Genomic DNA, 21,280 nt, shown 5'->3' with positions numbered 1-21,280 from the left:
ATATCTCACTGCTGATGCAATTCTCTATCTATATAAGAGCCAGATACGTCCAAGGATGGAGTACTGTTGCCATATATGGACAGGAGCTGCTAGAAAAGACTTGTCCTGCCTTGATAGGGTTCAAAATAGACTTCGTAGCCTGGTGGGAGACGTCCTTCTCTCTTCCCTGCAACCGCTATCTCACAGAAGAGATGTTGCGAGTTTGTCTCTGCTTTATCGTTATTTTCATGGAAAGTGTTCAACTGAGCTTCAATCTATGGTCCCCCCTCGCCAAACTTTCACAAGAAACACTAGACTAGCTGAAAACATTATCAATAATTTTCCCCACTCTTTATCTGTACCTAAACCTAAACGTAGATTCCATGATCAAAGCTTCTTTCTTAGAACTGCACGCCTGTGGAATTGTCTTCCGTTTTCCTGCTTTCCAGCTGTCTATAATATGGTTGTCTTCAAGTCCAACGTGAACAAGTTTCTGATGAGCCGTTCCACTTAAGTTAACAAATTTACCGAACTTCCATTACTATCGATTACTATATTGTCCTTTTGACTACTCTACACTCTTTAACCCTTATCCTTGAGTGGCCTATCGGCCTTGATAAGTGGTGACGTACTATGTAAAAAAAAAAATATTAAAGATAAGAAAAGATTAAGGAAGAGGCAAAACTTACTTTGAGGTAAGAATAGTTTTTTTAAGAAGCAAGAATAATTTTTTATACAGATTTTTTTAGAAAGAGAAGAATTGTCATTTCTGTTTGAGATAGCATAAAAATAAAAAAAAATTGTCTTGTTGGATTTTCTTCTTTTTCATCAAATAAATCTGAATCTTCTCCAACTTATTTTACTCATATTTGTCGGCTTTACTTGACCTGATGTAGCTTCGACAGCTTAAAATATTCTTCTTTTAAACAAAGAAGAAGAAAAGGAAGAACAAAAAAGAACAAAAAACAAACAAAAACAAAAAAGAGGAATAAAATGACGGAGAAAAAGAAGAACAACAAAATAAAACAAAAAGGAAAAGAAGACGAAGAACAACAATAGAAGAAAAAATAAGAAAAAGAAAAATAACAAAAACGAAAAATAAAGAAAAAAAATGGAAGAAAAAAAAGGATGAAAAACAAGAAAAAAGACGAAAAGGAACAAAAAAGACAAACAACGAGAAAAAAGAGTAAAAAAGAACAAAAAGAACAAAAAAAGAAAAAGGAAGAAAAAACAAAAAAGGCAAAGAAATAGAAGAGGAAAAAGAAGACTAAGCAAAAAAGAAGAAAAAAGAAAAACGAAGAAAATGAACAACAAAAAAAATAAAAAAAACAAAGAAAAAAGAAGAAAAAGAAAAATGACGAACAAAATTGTCAAAAGAAAAAAAAAAAAAAAAAAGAAAAAGAAAAAAAAACTTATTTTGGCATTTTGTAACATTTAGGTTCCCGTGTTTTTTTTGTCAGCCATTTTCCTCTAGCGTTTTGATCCTTGATCGTCGTCAGGAGCAATTTTGTTGTTGTTAAGGAGACTTTTTTTCTGTTGCCATTTTTATATTTAACTGGCGGGACCCGTGGAAATTCAACAGCGAACAAATTCATACGTGATATATTGATATTGGCATTCTGCGGGTGTTCACCATGAATGGAGATGCCCTGATATTATTGTAGCGCTTGGTAAAACAGCAAAAGTATATACTTTAGCTAGCAGGGACTCCCGGCATAGACCGGTCGTAAAGTATGTTAGTATAATATGTAATTTCATATATATATATATATATATATATATATATATATATATATATATATATATATATAACTTGTAATTTCATATATATATATATATATATGTGTATGTATATATATATATATGTGTGTATGTATATATATATATATATATATATATATATATATATATGTCAGGCTATGCCATGTGCTACTGGTACCATGTAACTCAGTACTACCTGCCTCATGGTCGGGTCACCAGTGACTTAACTGTTTCCCCCACCAGACTTGTTTGGTGAGGAGGGCGGTAAGTCTGCCTGAAGGATTAAAAACAAGACCTTCCGAAGAGCGAATGAACTCTTTTCTGGGTCAACGGCCAACTAGCACCGTGTATATTTGTGTGTGTGTGTGTGTGTGTGTGTGTGTGTATATGTGTATTGGGGTGGAGAGGGCTCCCGTAAGCCGTGGTGAAGGCAACCTTTCTAGGAGAAGCAAATCTCTGATTAAAAAAAAAAAACAAAGCGGAAGACCATTACCCGCATTAAGCTGGTCTGCAGTTTAATTTGTTGCTGGCTATCTTGCTCTTGCTTGTTGCTGGATCTCAACATTTTGAACCGAGAGAGAGACTTAGCTGTCGTACAAAGCTAAGACTCTGTAACATCATATTTGTATAGATACTCCCTCAGGCATTTGAGCTCATGGATTTTAAATGTCTGAGGGAGTGGCACTCATCTGACAAGACGTTGCAATCATCATCATCATCATCATATATATATATTAGTATATAAATACTATTATCATTATTATTATCATTATTACCGCTTTATCTGCTTAGTTACACATGTTGCGGTTGCCAAATCTTATCAACGATCCAGTAACTTCGTCAGACTTTTCTGTAATATCTGATGAAATTATTAGATCGTCGATACGATCTGATAACTGAAACATATGTAACTAAGCAGATAAAAAGGTAACGGTAAGAAAAAATATATACATTGGCTCTGAACATTTCTATTGAACACTTCAGGTGTTTACAATTTTTGCTATAATGATATGTAAATATATATATAACTATAGATATATATATAACTATAGTTATATATATATGCTATAGTTATATATATATATTTTTTTATTATTAGGTTTGCTAATGCTTGCAGCCTGTTCGGTCTCACCATCAGCCAGAAGAAAACTCAAGTCATGGGACAAGCAACCCCCTCCCCACCCAGCATCACAATCCAAGGCACACCACTAGAGGTCGTACGCCAGTTTCAATATCTAGGCTCCACTACTTCAGACACCCTCTCATTGGACGAGGAGCTAAACAAAAGGATTGGAAAGGCATCTACAACCCTCTCTAAACTAACTAAAAGAGTCTGGGAAAACAGGCACCTTACCACCTCCACCAAGATGACCGTCTACAGAGCGTGCATCCTCAGTGTTCTACTGTATGGGAGTGAATCCTGGACTACATACTCAACACAAGAGAGGAAACTCCAGGTCTTCCATATGAGGTGTATACGTAGGATACTTGGTATCACATGGCAGGACAGAGTGAGTAATACTGATGTTCTGCAGAGAGCGGGCATCCCATCCATTTACTCCTTACTGCGTGAGCGACGTCTTCGCTGGCTGGGCCATGTGCGCAGGATGGATGATGTGCGCATCCCTAATAACCTTCTCTATGGCAAGCTTGCCTCAGGCTCAAGAAAGAGGGGGCGACCCCATCTTCGCTATAGGGATGTCTGCAAGCGTGACATGAAGGCTCTCTCGGTGGACAGGAATACATGGGAAGTCTCTGCAGCTGACAGAACTGCCTGGAGGAAAATGATACGCCAGGGGATTATCATCAGCGAGAGGACCCTCCATGTTGAAAATGCTGCAAAGAGAGCTAGAAGAAGAGCGAGTGTACAGGCGGAACAGCCGGACGAAGCGGCAAATTGCATAACAACCTTCGTATGTCAAGGCTGTGGGAGACTATGCAAATCAAGAATTGGTCTCTACAGTCACACAAAAGGATGCAAACAGGCAACATCTTAATACGGCGCTGATCCATAGTCGTTTCGACTGACGGATGCCACACAGTTATATATATATATATATATATATATATATATATATATGCTATAGGTATATATATATATAACTACAGTTATATATATATATATATATATATATATGCTATAGGTATATATATATATAACTACAGTTATATATATATATATATATATGCTATAGCAAGATATATATATAGCAAGATATATATATAGCACTATATATATAGCAAGATATATATATATAGCAAGATCTATATATATATATATATAGCAAGATATATATATATATATATATATATATATAGCGATATATATATATAGCAAGATATATTTATATAGCGATATATATATACAGAAAAAAAATATATATATAAATATATATATAGCAAGATATATATATATAGCAAGATATATAGCAAGATCGATATATATAGCAATATATATATATATATATATAGCAATATATATATATATATAGTAAGATATATATACATATAGCAAGATATATATATATATTTATATATAGCAAGATATATATATACATATAGCAAGATATATATATATATATCAAGATATATATATATAGCAAGATATATATATATAGCAAGATATATATATATATAGCAAGATATATATATGGCAAGATATATATATATATAGCAAGATATATATATATAGCAAGATATATATATAGCAAGATATATATATATAGCAAGATATATATATATATATAGCAAGATATATATATAGCAAGATATATATATATATATAGTAAGATATATGTATATATACATGTATATATAGCAATATATATATTTATTGCAAGATATATATATATATCTTGCTATACATATATATATATATATATATATATATATATGTGTGTGTGTGTGTGTATATATATAGCAAGAGAATAAAAATTACCAGAGAACGCCGTATTGAATTCTTATGTATATGTATATATATATATATATATATATATATATATATATATATATATATTTATATGTATATATATGTATCTCCTAGAGAGGCTTCCTTCATCATGGCTTTCTGGAGCCCTCTCCACCTCAGATAAAAGAAATTCCACGCATGCAACATGTTTGTTTGTTTCTTTTGTTATTTCTTTTATTTTTATCTATTTTTATTTTTATCTTTTATTTTTAAAATTGAGAGAAGCGTTTAAAAAAACCAAAAAAACCCGATATATTTCCTCAATGATGTTACAAATTCAATGAATACACACGATAATAAACATGAAAAAAAGGAGAAGCAAATCTCTGATCTAAAAAAAAGCGGAAGACCAGTACCCGCATTAAGCTGGTCTGCCGTTTATTTGTTGCTGGCTATCTTGCTCCTGCTTGTTGCTGGATATCAACATTTTGAACCGAGAGAGAAACTAGCTGTCATACAAAGTTAATCTCTGGAATAACATCTTTGTACAGATACTTTCTCAGACATTTGTCAAAAAAAAAAAAAAAAAAAGAAAAGAAAGAAAAGTCCTATTGGCGATGGCTGTCCATATAAACAGGAACAGAAGATATTATGCTAAACGACACCCACTCCAGTTCTGTTGCTGGAATGTGAGAACACTTATTGACAATGGTAAAAGGCTAGAACGGAAGACTGCAATTTTGACTAAAGAATTGCAAAGATACAATATAGACATTGCTGCACTCTGAGACACGTTTCGCAGGTGAGGATCAACTGGTTGAGCGCGAGTCGGGCTACACGATCTTCTAGTCTGGTAGGGCTGAAAAGGAGCGGCGTGAGGCTGGTGTTGGTTTTGCAGTTAAGAACTCCTTAATTGACAAGATCGAACAGCCAGTAGCCATAAATGACCGTTCAATGACATTGAGAATGCCTTTTGCTGCTGGTCGTTATATGAATGTTCTTTCTGTCTATGCGCCGACTCTTACTTCGCCTGAAGACGATATTACTTCCTTTTATCATATGCTTAGATCTGTTATCACCGGTTTGCCAAGCGCTGAGAGTTTGGTGGTTCTTGGTGACTTCAATGCACGGGTTGGATCAGACAATGAGACTTGATCTCCATTGGGTCCATATGGCATTGGTAGAGTCAATTCAAATGGTATGCTGCTTCTCCATCTCTGCAGTGAACTAAATCTTGTTATCACCAACACTTTTTCCCACCAGAAACACAAGGAGACCTGGTTTCATCCTCAATCTAAACATGGCCATTTGCTTGATTACATATTTGTAGACGTGGTGACTTTGGAAATTTTTGCAAAGTTAGAGTAATGCGTGGTGCTGACTGTGGTACTGATCATTTAATGGCCAGATCTAAACTGAGAATTACAGTTCGCAAAAAAAGCCGTTTCAATGGTGTCAAAGTACATAAACGTATTGATGTTTCCGAATTGAAGGATCCAGTCGTACGAAGTTCCTTGAAATCTGCTTTCAACCAAGTGGATTTCTCAGATTGTGACTGGGAGACAGTAAGAGATACAATATACCAAAAAGGTGTTGAAGTTCTTGGATTGAAGGTTCCCAGACATAGAGATTGGTTTGCTGATAATTTCGATCAAATTAAGCCTCAAATTGATAGAAAGCGGAAAGTTTATTTGAAATTTCTCAACTCTTCACCTCTGAACGAGCTAGCGCTCGCTGCCCACTTTTCTTCTGTTCGGAGTGAGGTTCAGTGTTGTGTGCGCCAAATAAAAAACAAATGGTAGTCTAACCTCTCCAGGGAGATACAGACTGCCTACGATCATAGAGATGTCAAGACATTCTACACTTTGCTTCATCAGGCTTGTGGTCCAAAATCCTCTTCAACTACACCACTCCTGGCGAAGGACGGGAAGACCTTGCTGAAAACCTCAGATGAAATTAAGCATCGATGGCATGAACACTTTCATGATCTTTTTCATAACTCATCCAATGTTGATGTTGCTGCAATAGAAAGTATCCCTCAATGTTCCTTTTGTCCGGAACTTGATATTGAACCGACTCTTGTGGAAACAGTTGACTGCATAAAACAGATAAACTCGAACAAAGCCCCTGGGCTGGATGGCATCCCTGTTGAGCTGCCGATACATGGTGGTGTCAATGTACATTGTGTGGTCCACTCTTTGATACTGTCAGTATGGCAGGGTGACCCGGTTGCCCAAGATTGGGTAGATGCCATCTTGGTTATGTTGTACAAAGGAAAGGGTACAAGATCTGATTGTGGAAATTATCGAGGTATCTCGCTGCTGAGTGCGGTTGGAAAGGTATTTGCATGCCTCTTGCTAAACCGATTGGAAAAGTATGTATGTCCTAATATCCTTCCGGAATCGCAGTCTAGTTTTAGCGGTGGGCGAGGAACTGTGGATATGGTGTTTTCTGCTAGACAGCTCTTGGAAAAATGTATTGAACAGCGTATGCCTCTTTGCCAGGTGTTTGTGGACTTAACCAAGGCGTTTGACACAGTCAACCGTGAGGCTCTCTGGAAAGTGCTGGAAAAATTTGGCTGTACACCTGCTTTTACAGACAAGTTCAAGCAACTTCATCATAGTATGAAAGGTCGCGTCAACTTCAATGGTCAGCTTTCGGAAGAATTCCCCATTGATAATGGTGTAGAGCAGGGTGATATAGCTGCACCAACATTGTTTTCGCTCTATTTGACTGCTGTGCTCTGGTATTGTTTCCACGATTGTGATATAGGTGTTTATATTAGATTCCGAACGACTGGAAAGGTGTTCAACCTCAGAAGATTCCAAGCCAAAACACTTGTTAGTGATGGACTTGTTAGGGAACTGTTGTATGCTGATGATGCTGACCTGGTAGCACACTCCCCAGTAGATATGCAACTAGTGATGGATCTCTTTACAAATGCTTGTACCTGCTTCGGACTGACAGTTAGCATTAAGAAAACTAAAGTCATGTACACTCCCGCTCCCAATCATCTGTATGCAGAATCTTATATCTTCGTCTGTGGAAAGCGCCTTGAAGTCGTAAAAAATTTTGTCTACCTTGGGAGTGCCTTATCAAATGATGGCACTCTTGATGTGAAAATAAGACGGAGAATCAGCAAGGCATCTAATGCTTTTGGAAGGTTACAAGATCGAGTCTGGTCTGACGGTGATCTGACTCTGACAACTAAAATTTCAGTATATCAAGCATGTGTAGTACCATCCCTACTCTACGCATCTGAAACTTGGACCTTGTACCGGTCACATATAGAATTGCTCGCGAGGTTCCATCAGCACTGCCTTAGACACATTCTTGGGTTTAAAGTGGTATAGCTTTGTCCCTGATACATATGTCTTAAAAAAGGCCAAAACAACCAGTATTGTTACCATTGTTATTAAGAACCAGTTACGTTGGGCGGGTCATCTCATCCGGTTTGAAGACTATCGTCTCCCAAAACAATTTTTCTATGGTGAGCTCTTTCTTGGAAAAAGACCCCAGCACAAGCCCAAAAAACGTTTTTGTGATAACATCAAGGAGGATCCGGTGAGCTTTCATATTCCTGTTGACAGTTGGGAGTCCCTAGCGTATGATCGCAAGCAGTGGAGGACACTGATATACAGGGGTGCAGAACACTATGAAGAAGCCAAAATAAACCGAGAGAAGCTTAAGAGAGCATGTAGGAAATGCCAAACCTTGCCGCCCAACCATGGAGATCTCTGGATCTGTAAGGTATGTGATCGGGCTCTGTTGCCCACGATAATACAGGTTCCGCTGCTGTTAGTCTAATACAAATCAGTGAGCGTTTTCAGTGTCATGTCTGCTTGAGGGTGTGCAAGTTGCTGGCAGGGCTAAAAAGTCATATTCGGGCACATGCACTTTTAGTGACTGAGGGAGTGGCTCTCGTCTGACAAGACGTTGCAATCAATCATCATATATATATATATGTATATATATGTATATATGTATATATATGTATATATGTATATATATATGTATATATGTATATATATATATATGCATATGAATATGTATATATGTATATGTATATGTATGTATATGTATATATGTGTGTATATATATGTGTGTATATATATGTATGTATATATATGCATGTATATGTATGTATATATGTATGTATATATATGCATGTATGTGTATGTATATATGCATGCATATATATATGTATTTATATATATATGCATGTATATATATGTATATATATGTATATATATGTATATATATATATGTATATATATGCATGTATATATATTTATGTATATATATGTATATATATATACGTATGTATATATGTATATATATATATATATATATATATATATATATATATATATATATATATATATTAGAGATAGAGAAAGAGTAAATTTTCTGCTAGAACCTTACATATATATTGGTGCATCAGCTTTAATCGAAACAGAAGCCAAAACTTATGAAAATAATATGTATATACAGAATTTGTATATATTGTCAAGATATGGATTATCACATCTTGTTTTATATATTTAAGTGTACGAGGTACGTCCCTTGGAATGTCCTGATAAACACAACGGAATAATTGAACAAGGTGGCAGCGATAAAACCCAAGCATAAAACGTAAACGTGAAACAAAAGGAAAAAAAAGAACATTGAGGACAGCCTAACAATAATCAAGCCTTCTTACCAGACAACGAGAAACTACGTGTGTTGCGTTTCGAAGAACGCCATATTGAATTCTTACTCGTAAAACTGTGAGTTGTTTTTGTTTAATATTTTTTCATCCCCTTAAAAAAATGGAGTTTGTATTACTATAAACATAGATTCCAAAAAGTTGTCAAAAACAAGTATATAACAAATAAATATTATCAAAGGCAAGATAAGTTACTTTCTACCTAACTTGATAATGTGTTAGTGTTTTTATTTAATGAAAAATGTTTATTCAGCTCGAAAAACGGTGTTTACCGATTTATTGGAAAATTCAAAATAGCGCCCTACTTCCTGTTGAATACTGTAAGGTTGGGAAAATGAGTTAAACATAAAAAGAATATACGAAATACTGTTAGAAAGTCGCTCAATATGTTTCCGTGACATAGGCTGACATATACTCCGTGAGTTTTAAACAGTAATTTTGTATAGTTTTTTTTTATTGGTAGATTTTTGAAGAAAGATTTCGTCAAAAGATACCCCCTTTCTTTTGGGCTGTGCTTATACTATGAATAAACGTGCACACATGGAAAGGTTTGGAAACTTACTGAAGGCACTTTGTATGCGCCATTGCGCCACTATTGTAAAATTGAACAACTAAAGACTTACTTCTGAATTTAATCATCTTGATTGAATTGGTTGATCTGATCAGAATTCTTGACTTGTGTCCGGAAAATCAATTCGACGACGACGCTTTTCTCTGTTCAAAATAAAACTTTCTTTTATATTTTCGGGGAGGGGCGGGGCGTTTAAAAGAGAAAAAAGGAAAAGGAATTACGTTTTGTTTTCTTTGTTTTGCTCCACCCACTTTTCTTATGCTCCACCTACTTTTATTTTGTCAACCAATCAAAATGGTCGCCATTATTTCTTCTTCTTCCCTCTCGACGACTAACCTGCTTTCCACGTATTTATTTTTAATCCTTTTCTTTTTGGTTTCCCGACAAAAGGAGGATGGACCTGTAAATTCACCCTTGTCCGTTCGTCCGTTCGTCCGTTCGCCTGTCCGCACTTTTTTCAATAACTACGCCTTGGATTTTTTTTTTGTAAATTTTGCACAAACATTAAACATGATATGAGTAAAAAAAGTAACAGAACGGATTTCGGAGAAAACTCCGGTTGCCCCCCCCTTCCAGGGGTGCTTTCGGATTAAAATAGCTAAAATTGACACATTTGTGCTTATTAGAAAAAAAAAATGATGCCTTGGATTTTTATAAAACTTTTTCAAAAGTTGTAACTAACTGATTTTTATATAATTTTGTTTGTCTATACTTTGCGATAACTCTTGGATGTGTCCCAGGGGCTCTTTTAGGGCTAATAAAAACACTCCATTTTTGGGACTATTTTATCATATTTGTCCAAAATTTTCTGTGTATGTCTATTTAGCAGTTTTGCATGGTGCTGAATTCAAATTTAAATATGTTAAGGCATTGGGGACTTTTGGGACTATATGGGGGCAAATGATGGACCAAGTCATTTGTTTTTTGGTGCAGAACTAAAATTTACATATGTTAAGGCCTAAAACTGCACCGTTTGTTCATTTTCACTAAAATTTTAGTCCCTTGGGGACTTTTAGGGCTAAATGTGGGTGAGGACAAATGCTGAACTTAGTCATTTTTTTATGCTTCGTTCACTGTGAACTTATGGGGGCCCATGTTGGACTTCACTTGTTTATCTCAACTGTTGCAATATTTTTGAGTTGTAATGGGGGTATGATCCCACACAGTCGGACGATTCTATTTATAAACGAGGCTGCTAAGAACTGGCGAATCAAATTAATTCACGTTCCGCTACCAACCAATCAGAAACCAGAATTGCTTCATAAATATTAAACCTTTTCTGGAGCAATTTCACATGTTCTTTCCCGGGTTTCGACACGGTAAGATATTTTGTTCTGTGGAACTGTCTACTACAAACAAGTCACCTCCCAGGACTTGTGTGTAACAGCGAACCATCTGCAACTGTTCTGAAACTCAAAATGGCTTACACTTCTAGATCAACTTTTTCCCCTTTTAAATCCTTTTTAACGACAATTTAGGCGCTTCTACACTATTGGGACGAAATTTCGGAAATCGATGAGTTAGAAAATTATTTATTAAAGAAAATACAAAATAGAATTTGATGAAAACGATAGTAAGACACAGGAGAGTTGAAAAGGGAGGTGTGCTCCAGAGGCTCCTTTAGGGCTAATAAAAACACTCCATTTTTGGAACTGTTTTACCATTTTTGTCCTAAATTTTCTGTGTATGTCTATTTAGCAGTTTTGTATGGTGCTGAACTAAAATTTAAATAAGTTAAGGCCTTGGGGACTTTTGGGCCTAAATGGGGGGGGGGTGATGGAATTAATCATTTCTTTTTTGCATGGTGCAGAACTCAAATTTAGTTAAGGCCTAAAACTGCACCGTTTGTTCATTTTCACCTAAATTTAGCATCCCCTGGGGACTTTTGAGGGTAAATGTGTGTGTGTGTGTGGGGGGAGGGGTAGATGCTGAACCTAGTCATTTTCGTTCACTATGAACTCACGGGGGACCATGCATGCTTCACGTGTTTATATCAACGTTTTCCCCCTTTTTAAATCCTTTTTAACGACAATTTAGGCGCTTCTACACTATTGGGACAAAATTTCGGAAATCATAAAACTGAACTCCACATGAAAACAATGGTATCTACGTATTCATCGTATTTTTAAGATGATTATATCCAAAAATTATGAAAATCGATTTGGTAGAAAATTATTTATTAAAGAAAATACAAAACAGAATTTTATGAAAACGACCGGAAGACACAGGAGAGTTCAAAAGGGAGGTAATTTTCCGTTCTGATTTAAACAAGACAACGACAATTTTTCATCTGCTGACATCACAAATACAGAACAACAATAATTTGGTTCTCACTTAGAAGTGGTTAAAGTCCTACTTTGTCTCATAGTGGGACAATGTTCTCTCACCCGGGGTAAAACCTTTCATTTTCTTGTTAAGTCCATAACTTTTTGTTCCACATATTAAAAAATTGATTGAACACATTAATACATTGATTGAATACACTAAAAAATTGATTTCACACATAAAAAAAATTATTCCACACTTTAGAAAATATCTTACTTTGCCCCCGACGTAGATACGTAATAAAAACATTCCTAAAAATAATGGTGTGGAACCGACAGGATTCGAACTGGGGAACACGATGGTCGCTATTGCATTTTTAAATAAACTATCATCACGGGCAGCTGTTGTTGATTGGTAATTAATTGTCTTTTGTTAAAATGATTAATTGAAACAATTTTTCAATCAATATCACGATCTTATTTGAATGATTACATTTTGAATTATTATAACTTGAATTTAATATTGATTTAATTATAATAAATCACGTGTTAATGTATTCTTATTAACATTCATGATGAACTAACTAAGATATCCAGCGTTGTCCAGGAAAAACATACCATGAAAATAAGATATTAATCATTTAATTTTGCACTCGGAGAGAGGCAAGTGTAGCCGACACCCGCTACAATCACAGGCAGAAGCTAATTCTGTTCTCTCTCTCTCACTCTCTGTTGCTTGATCCTCTGATGTGATCAGATGTACATTCCTTTTCGCCTTGGCAGGAGATACCTTCGTTTCAAGGAAAACCTTTGAAGCATGCATGGTCCCCCGTGAGTGCACAGTGAACGAGGGGAAAAACATGAATAAGTCCATCATTTGCCCCCCCCCCATTTAGTCCCCAAGTCTCCACAGCCTTAACATATTTAAATTTGAATTCAGCACCATGCAAAACTGCTAAATATTTATCGTTTTGCCTTGTTCAATATTATAAAGAAACTGTCATGCTTGGCTTGAGTCATAGCAGAACATTTTCAAAATCACAAGCATCTCACAAGTACAGACAAATTAGACACAAGGTTCATTATTGTGGAAGCCCCCAGCTCCCTCAAAATGGGCGCTGTCCATTGTGTTACACTATTTACATCATGATGATTTTATGTTTCTTTTCATAAAGCAACACTCGTGTTCGTTTACAAGATGATATACAAAGCACATTTACCCTTTTCTTTTTTGGTGAAAGACAACAGTTTACAAATATTACCCTTTTCTGTTTAGGTGAAATGATGACAGACGAAGACAACAGTTGTATACCTTTTTTTAAATCATTTTTTCTAAACTCGTATTGGCCATTCTTTTAACTAACACATTTATTATTCAGTTATTTGTAAATGACGACAGACGAAGACAACAGTTAGCAAATATTACATGATTCTTTATACCAGCTGGATGATTGATGATAATCAGGGATTCAAGCCTTTACGACTACATGATCTCCTCTTTCCCCACTCTCACCTCTGAGAAGGCGTCAACTCTAAGTCGCTGTCCGACTTTCGTCTACAAACTGACTGTCTAACTTCAAACCCTGTCTCAATATATTGAAAATCTCCTTTCTTGATGACGTCAGAGGCGTGTCAATATATTTGAAATACATTGAGGATCTCCTTCCTTGATAATGTCAGAGACCACGTGAAATTTATTCACATAGATTTTACCTATGTATATCCAAACACACTTTTGGCAAATAATGAATTCCCAATTTTAATTGTTCAATACCTAACCTATTTTTAATCATTATTTCTAAACTCTATACTATGGTTCTAGGTGTCTCCTAGTGTTGTTGGTTTCGAGGTTAAGTAGGGTTGGTATTGTTCAGTGTGTTGTATTAGAGATAGGGGTGTTATGTCTGTGTGTGGTTGTATGTGCGCACGTGTGTGTGTTTTAATGTGTCGGTTCTGATTTATGTGTGGGTGTATATATGTGTATGTGTATGGGTGTGCATGCGAGTGTACCTTGAACCTAGAACCATAGTATAATATCTGTTCCAACACCTCGCTCCCTCCTCAGTCAGGGGAGGAGAACCCCCTCCTGACTGAAACGACTATCTTCCCTACTATCATCCCCCTCCCATACCTACACCCCCTCCAATGCCCCCCCCTCTGGGGAACAAAATCTTCCCTACACTAGGAACCGATCCTGGGTCTGGCCATACCCACATGGGGAGACAAATAAATAAATAGAAACATTAAAAAATCCCCTATTTTAAATACACCCCTCTTTTTAAACAAACATAATATTAAACTAAAACGAAAAATCACAATACTAAAATCCAAGAATCCAAAAAATAAATATCAAAATAGAATGAAAGCACCCCTACCCTTACTTCAGAAGAGGCAGTCCCCCCTCCCCACACATACACATTAGTAACGACCTCGGACCACAGCCGCCTTCCTAAGGAAGCAAATAAAAATATACACATTCCCAAACCAATAAAAGCAAACACACACACACACACACACACACACACACACACACACACACACACACACACACACACACACACACACACAAACACACACACACCCTACCCCACCCTAAAGGAAAAGAAAAACACATTAGCAGAAAGAGATAGCGACTGACTACAGCGAGGTCAAAATCTCCCTGGACAAACCAAATAAAAAAGCCATAAAAAAGCAATAAAAATTCAGCATAAACACTTACAAGCCTCCACCCCTGGGAAAAACTTTAAACTAACTGAAAATCGCCATTTTTACACATTTGAAAATAATTTCTGACGAGGACGCATCAGACCGTCTGAAACGTACGTAAACGATTTCAATGACTTAAAAACATTATTACAATGATCCAAACATAATTCTCAATGAAAAACCAAGACACGGAATAATAAAATAATGTTAAAAAATACACATTGTTAGTGACTACTCCCTTATATATATATATATATATATATATATATATATATATATATATATATATATATATATATATGAATAAAAATCAATAAAAAATATATAAATGTTCACATATTTTTCTGTATTTAGTTCCTATATGTTGACGTGTAGGTATACAAAAAGTCTTTTGAAAAAAACAATAATGTTTCTTTCAAAAGCACATATTTTCGACCGATCCTTCGGTCTTCCTCAGTGTGAATGATGGAAACATGAGGGTAGGGTGGGCAGGGTTAGCAGCAGGAAGGGCACGGGTATAGCCAATAAGGTTAAGATCTATTTAAATATGACCCTTTAACATTTTTGACTTGGAATGGTCAGCAACTTATGTGACCTCTATTCAAAACCAAGTCTTTCATAAAAAATTTGAATTGGACACCCACGCATCCCATGTGAACATACATGTATGTACAGCCGCACACTACAACATATGCTTCCACACGTAGTTATACATACACAGAATATGCACACACACACACACACACACGTTTATAGACGTACGTACATATACACCTGGAGATTGATAATTGATTGTCTGTATTGTCTACACGCACACACACGTTTATTTTTGAACCACTTCTGTAGATTCTAGTGTTAAAAACGACCTTGTGTCACATTTTTCTTTCGTGCGGAAGCAAATAAATACGAATAGATATTATATCTGTATTTTAGGGTGTTTTAGTGGTTTGACGGGACTCTTCTGCAAAATGACTTTCATAAAATCCTAGGTGCACTTAAAAAATAATTGAACGCGAATTCATTGTCTGTCTTAGGTGAGGATTTCCCTGAGCCATTCCTTCAAAGATGTATAATCCGGCAAAGTATATCCGGTCGCTACGAGGCGAAAACGCGGCTCCGGTTTGCACGTATTTTGAAGGAGAGTAATTGTCAAAGACTTTAAATTGAGAAATTTGTGAGTTCCTTAAAATTATTGTATTGAGTTATTATTAGGAAGTACTCCTATTTGAATTTTTAATATTGTATGCGTTCGTGGATACAACATGTGCAATATAAGAACCAGCGTTCTTTTTTTTTTTTTTGTATCATATTTTGTTACTTTGGCGTTCTTTGTTTTTGTATTTAATGCCTGTAAAGGAAAAATTTTGCAACTTTTTGTAAATAAAATCTCTTCTTCGTTTCTATCGTATTTTTTACCCCCCCTCTCCTCCTCTTTTATTTCATCCTTTTATTTTGTTTCTGCAGCTTCGTTAGTTTGCCACCGAATTTATCTGAAAGAGAATAAATTTTCGACAATAACACGCTGTAAATTCTGGGGGAAAAAAGCTTTTTCTCATGAAAGCGGCAGATTTGGCGTTTAGCAGTTCAAATATCTTCGACCCATATAATAATTGAAAAGTAATTGAAAAAAAAACCTCAATTGTCACAACAATCACAGATGAAACAAAACAGAAAGTTTTATTTTGTGAAAAAATTCAAAACGTTTTGCAGTTATTTCTATAACAACGGTCTTCACGACTCGATTAAACGTATCTTCGGACAAAGCCACGAAGTCGATTTGCACCATTTGTACTGGAAATAGAACAATAATATTGTAATTATCACGTGGATATTGCAGTATCACATTAAAATTATAAAAAAATTCATGAATATTGTAGTATCACATTAAAATTGTTAAAAAAATTCATGAATATTGTAGTATCACATTAAAATTGTTAAAAAAATTCATGAATATTGTAGTATCACATTAAAATTGTTAAAAAATTCATGGATATTATAGTATCACATTAAAATTGTTAAAAAATTCATGAATATTGTAGTATCACATTAAAATTGTTAAAAAATTCATGAATATTGTAGTATCACATTAAAATTGTTAAAAAATTCATGAATATTGTAGTATCACATTAAAATTATAAAAAAAATTCATGGATATTTTAGTATCACATTAAAATTGTTAAAAAATTCATGGATATTGTAGTATCACAACAAACTCCCCCTGTATACATTTATATTTTTATTCTGGTTTTATATTTGATTTTCTGTATTTAATGTCTTTTATTGAACTTAGTTTCATATATTTGGGTTCGTACGAACCTCTCTTTTAATTTGAATGGGAGGGTGGTGCTAAGTCCTTGATGATGATGTCACTGGTCCCCGCGCGAAAATCGGCCTCTTTTGGATCTATGCGGTGAGGAGATTGGACGTGAATTCATTGCTTGTCTTAGATGAGGATTTCCCTGAGCTTTCCTTTAAAAACTTCATCTTGCATTATTTCTTTTCGCAAAATTAAAACCAAAATTTTATTTTTATTATTAAAAGTTTTAATTTTAAATTATAAAATAAAACACATTAAATCAATTTAAAACTTCATTTTGGGTGGGATCTTATTGCTAAGCGTGTTTGTCCGGGACAGGGGCTTGATAAAATGGAACCAATTAGATTGACAAATCCTTTTTGGATTTATATAAGAGGGAGAGACTAGTGGTAGATGGACCGAACCAGATGTGGCAACAATATTCCACGCATGGGCGAATGGTGGTCTTGTAAAGGTACAGGGTACTCTTAGGCGTGAGAGTATCTTGTACAATAACATGGTAATAAAACGGGTGACCAAACGTTACTGATCTAAAACTAACGTTACTGATCTAAAACTAACGTTACTAGTTGAGTATTATATATGAAATATAAAAATAATTATGGATATTGTAATATTACATAAGAATTATATTTTTTTTAAAAAATATTGTATTATTACATATAAATTATAAAAATAATTATGAATATTGTAATATTACATATAAATTATAAAAATAATTACGAATATTGTAATATTACATATGAATTATAAAAAAAATTATAAATGGTGTAATATTACATATGAATTATAAAAATAATTATAAATATTGTAATATTACATATAAATAATAAAAATAATTATAAATATTGTAATATTACACAAAAATTATACAAATAATTATGGATATTGTAATATTACATATGAATTATACAAATAATTATAAATATTGTAATATTATATATGAATTAGAAAAATAATTATGGATATTGTAATATTATATATGAATAAGAAAAATAATTACGGATATTGTAATATTACATATGTATTATAAAAATAATCATAAATATTGCAATATTACATATGAATTAAAAATAATTATGAATATTGTAATATTACATAGGAATCATAAAAATAATTATGGATATTGTAATATTGCATATGAATTATAAAAATAATTACGGATATTGTAATATTATATATGAATTATAAAAATAATTATGGATATCGTATTATTATGTATGAATTTTACAACTAATTATGAATATTGTAATATTGCATATGTATTATACAAATAATTATAAACATTGTAATATTACATATGAATAATAAAAATAATTATAAATATTGTAATATTACGTATAAATTATAAAATAATTATAAATATTGTAATATTGCATATGATTATAAAAATAATTATAAATATTGTAATATTATATATAATTATAAAAATAATTATGGATATTGTAATATTACATATAATTATAAAAAAAATTATGAATATTGTAATATTATATAACATAAAAAAATAATGATTAATATTGTAATATTACATATGAATTATAAAATAACTATGGATATTGTAATATTACATATGAATTATAAAATAATTATAAATATTGTAATATTATATATAAATTATAACAATAATTATAAATATGTAATATTACTTATGAATTATGAAAATAATAACGGATATAGTATTATTATATATGCATTATAAAAATAATTATGAATATTGTAATATTACATATTAATTATTGAAAATATTATAAATGTTGTAATATTGCATATAATTATAAAGTAATTATAAATATTGTAATATTACCTATGGATGTTAAAAATAATTATAAATATTGTTATATTACATATAAATTATAAAAATAATTAGGAATATGGTAATATTTAATATAAATTATAAAAATAATTATAAATATTGTAATATTTCATATGAAATAAAAATAATTATAAAAATTGTAATATTACATATAAATTATAAAAATAATTATAAATATTGTAATATCGCATATAATTAAAAAAATAATTTTGAATATTGTAATATTATATAACATAAAAAATAATGATTAATATTGTAATATTACATATTAATTATAAACTAATTATAGATATTGTAATATTACATATGAATTATAAGATAACTATGGATATTGTAATATTATGTATGAATTATAAAAATAATTATAGATATTGTAATATTACATATGGATTATAAAAATAATCATAATATTGTAATATTAAATATGTATTATAAAATTAATTATGAATATTGTAATATGACATATGAATTATAAAAATAATTATGAATATTGTACTATTACATATGAATTATAAAAACAATTATGAATATTGTAATATAACATGAATTATAGAAATAATTATGAATATTGTAATATTTAATATGAATTATAAAAATAATTATAAATATTGTAATATTACATACGAATTACAAAAATAGAAATCTAAATAGTCGATTGATATATAAAAATAATTATTAATATTGTAATATTACATATAAATTATAAAAAATAATTATTAATATTGTAATATTACATACATATTATAAAAATAGTTATGAATATTGTAATATTACATATAAATATAAAGCTTTGTAGAAGTAACAATATTCAACATAAGAAACGGTTTTCTCCCCACGCCTCCTGTTTACAGAGAGACAAAATTATGCCACAGAAAGAGAGAAAATTTTATGGCAAATTGCATTGTTGTCCATTTCTCCGTGAGTGACCAAAGCCGGAAGATGATTTATTAAATTTTAAATAAAATTTCTTTGGAACGTTTATATTTTTTTTGTTATCCCTTTTTGGAAGAAAAAAAAAAGAATAAATATTAAATTTGTATTATATTCATTCTACATCACATGAGGTGGGGGGATGATATCACAGTGGCACAACATAGTGCTAAACTTGGAGGTAACTCCGACCAGCGTGATACTTTGTTGCAGAAGAGGTCGGTGGCAGTCGCCAAGGTGTAACCAAAAATAATCGATTAAATTAAGTGAATAGTTTTTCGGGATCTTCAGTTCATAACAAATGCATACAATACTACTTTGTTTCAATATTTTAATTTTTATATCTTAATTAAACTGTGCAAGCACCGAATTTTGATATGCTTACCTTATTTCTAATCGAGTATGGCTTCCTTGGAGCGTTGCGTTCAGTTCGGTTCTTGTAGATCGGCGGCGAAGCGGCCCCATTCTCCAGCAAAATGAAAACGGCAAACAGCAAACACATGCAACAATTGAGGACTGAAAAATAAAAAAATAAGTCGATAACCCTGTTTTGTCCGAATTTCACTTAATAACAGCCAAATTAGACGTATTAAAATACTAGAACCTGTAAAACCCAATTGCATAAAACCATTTACAAGTAAGACAAGGAGAAAGAAGAGGACGTGAAAATCACTTGAAAAAATTTTAAACTTTTATTTAAAAAGTGAAAAATAAATTGAAAGGGGAGGAAGAAAAAAAATAATAAAATCTGAAGTTCACTTTTTAACCGTATAAAAGACTGTATTTTGACTGCCAAAAATGTGCACATTTTGGAAAACCTTTAAGGGTCTCGTAACAGTTCAGGAGAGAGAAAGAATAGAATAAAAGGTAAGAAAAGATTAAGGAAGAGGCAAAACTTACTTTGAGGTAAGAATAGTTTTTTTTAAGAAGCATAAATAATTTTTTATACGGAATTTTTTTAGAAAGAGAAGAATTGTCATTTCTGCTTGAGATAGCATAAAAATAAACAAAAATATCTCGTTGGATTTTCTTTTCATCAAATAAATCTGAATCTTCTCCAACTTATTTTACTCATATTTGTCGGCTTTACTTGACCTGATGTAGCTTCGACAGCTTAAAATATTTTTCTTTTAAAGAAAGAAGAAGAAAAGGAAGAACAAACAAGAACAAAAAACAAACAAAAACAAAAAAGAGGAATAAAATGACGGTGGAAAAGAAGAACAACAAAATAAAACAAAAAGGAAAACGAAAAAGAACAAAAAAAATGGAAGAAAAAACAGGAAGAAAAACAGAAAAATAAAGACGAAAAAGAAGAAAAAA

General features: G+C 32.6%; 1 long non-coding RNA gene across 4 annotated transcripts in view; it reads right to left on the bottom strand.

Moving 5' to 3' along the window:
* Positions 1-21,280, bottom strand: part of LOC145271188 (uncharacterized) — a 34,021-nt gene that overhangs the window by 6,140 nt on the left and 6,601 nt on the right. Inside the window, exons 2-3 of one of the 4 annotated variants that reach the window (XR_013865738.1) lie at positions 20,346-20,476; positions 16,551-16,688 (exon numbers count right to left, since the gene is read on the bottom strand). The exons of 1 other annotated variant lie outside the window; for it this stretch is intronic. This is a non-coding gene — a long non-coding RNA (uncharacterized LOC145271188). Of the gene's footprint in view, positions 1-9,979; positions 10,130-16,550; positions 16,689-20,345; positions 20,477-21,280 lie in introns of those variants that run through there. 2 more of the 4 variants (XR_013865739.1, XR_013865737.1) reach the window with 2 other exon arrangements.

Source organism: Euprymna scolopes, chromosome 46 (genome assembly GCF_053919585.1).
Source record: "Euprymna scolopes isolate OS-2025 chromosome 46, ASM5391958v1, whole genome shotgun sequence".
Taxonomy (NCBI): Eukaryota; Metazoa; Mollusca; class Cephalopoda; order Sepiida; family Sepiolidae; genus Euprymna; species Euprymna scolopes.
The sequence above is the reverse complement of the archived record's forward strand: the minus strand, read 5'-3'. Positions and strand labels throughout refer to the sequence as shown.